Here is a 2,188-nt window from a genome sequence, read left to right on the forward strand (position 1 = left end):
TTGGCCAGAAGTTAGGTTTTTAAGCATGTTGGCCATGGAAGAGAGATGTGTTGTTAATGCAATGTATGCATCTACATCATGAATTCTAGTTTTCTTCTTTTGTGGTTGGGTACGTGGATCAGCCCAGTGTCCATTGTCTGCAGAAATCTTTTCAAGGATTTCATACCCTTCATTGTAAGTACTAGCTGTAAAGGCTCCTCCCGTAGTCGCATCGAGCATCTGTTTAGCTATGGGATTTAACCCATTGTAGAATGTCTAGAGTTGAATGCAGTAAGGAATGCCATGGTGAATTTTCTTAAAAACTCTTTAAACCTCTCCCATGCATCAGGAACAACTTCATCGTCCATTTGTTTAAAAAGACAGATTTCATTTTTGAACTTAGGGTCCCTGGTGGGTGGAAAGTATTTTCGCAAAAGAAATCGGCCATATTGCCCCATGATGGTATAGAACCTAGTGGTAATGAATTAAACCAAGTTTTTGCCCGATCCCCTAAAGAAAATGGAAACAAAGTAAGTCTTAAAGCATCGTTAGACACTCCCGGGATCAAGAAGGCATTAGTAATTTCCATAAAAGATTTTAGATGTGAGTGAGGATCTTCCGATGGTAATCTTGCAAATGGTCCATTTGCTTGCAACATATGGAACATGATCGGTTTAAGCTCAAAATGAAGGGCAATCATATGAGGTCTAACTATCCCTGAGTTCAATTGTTCAAAGTCAGGAATAGTGTAGTCCATGATTCTTCCATTTCTAGAGTTTGCAAGATTAATTATATTTGGAGTTTGAGCTCTTGAATGATTATTATTTTCAAATTTCGTGTCATTATGTGCTTCTTCATGATTTTGTGGCCCTTGTTGAAAAGGATGTCCTATTGGGTTTTGAAAAAGGTGGTGCATTTGGCAGAAAAGGCTGAAATTGTGGTATTTGACCAAATTCTGGTGGGTTTTGAATTGGTATATCTTCGTCAACTGGGGGAGGTGACGCCATATTAGGAGGGAGTAGAGAAGAATTTGCTCTTTGAGCCCTTCTTCTTTGGCGGAATGTTCTCTCAATATCCGAATCGAATTCGAGAAACTCCCCATGGTGTATCCGTGGCATACACCTCTTAAAAGCGGATCAAACGGTGTTAGAAAAAATCAAATCTTTAAAGTTACTTTCAAAGAAAACTTTATAGCTTGCCAATACCCGGCAGCGGCGCCAAAAACTTGATCGGGTCCATATTCACATACCCACAAACTTACAACTAGGACCAATAGCAAGTATACAATTAGTCTCAATATCATCTTTCAAGTAATGAAGTGGTACAAGTACTGAATATCGTCCACATGGATCATAGTAAAAGTTTAGATGAAAATAATATTAAGGAAATGATTTCAGGAGCGAATTTGAAGACTTTGATTTGAACAGAGTTAACACAACTAAAAATTTAACAGGAAATAACAGATTATAAAAGCAAGTCAGGGTGTAAGACTTAGGGTGAGATGTAAATACTATTTCCAGTAGACCAATGCTGCCAAAATGCTACAGCATGAGACCATGCTGACAAATTGCTACAACATACAATTAGTAACAACTATTTTCACCATTTATTTTGAAGGTATTCCTCTCGGACTTCACCAATGCACTGATATTATAGCTTTCAACCCATATCTCTATGAGGTATCCGGACCAATGAAAGTGACAAATGGTGTCCTCAAAATATATGGATAAACAAATCTCTTCGTTAAAAATCATTCTCTCGAGTGGATTCCCATATCATTCAAGTTGACGTGTTCTAAATGGCTCATCCCTGAGATAATTCCACTTTAACACTTTAAAGTGATCAACCTGTCGAGAATTAACAATTTAAAAAATACGGATAACAAATCTCTTTGTTAGCAACTCTCTCAAGTCCACTTCCCATATCATCCAAATTGATGTGCAATCAATGGCTCGGCTCAGAGTCCATGGCACTTTAACACTTTTCAGTGATCAACTCGTCAAGAAGTGTCATTGGTTTTATAAAACTTGAAATGAAATAATGGAGCATTGTTGTTACATAAAAGAGTCTACCTTATTTTGATTTACAAACTCACCTTTTCCGTCATACACCTGAGCTAAGAAATTTAGCTACTCATGAGGGAACATAAATTGCAAGAAATATAAAGAACGATAAAAAAAGACATAAAATAAATAACGGAAAGTAAATG

The 2,188-nt window shown here is 37.0% G+C and overlaps 1 non-coding gene across 1 annotated transcript; it reads left to right on the plus strand.

The window, feature by feature from the left end:
• Positions 1-277: 277 nt before the first annotated feature.
• Positions 278-380, plus strand: LOC112520555. The gene has a single exon (XR_003070027.1). It is a non-coding gene; the product is annotated as a small nucleolar RNA R71 (small nucleolar RNA).
• The last annotated feature ends 1,808 nt before the right edge of the window (positions 381-2,188 follow it).

Source organism: Cynara cardunculus, assembly GCF_001531365.2.
Source record: "Cynara cardunculus var. scolymus isolate 2C chromosome LG 10, CcrdV1, whole genome shotgun sequence".
NCBI lineage: Eukaryota > Viridiplantae > Streptophyta > Magnoliopsida > Asterales > Asteraceae > Cynara > Cynara cardunculus.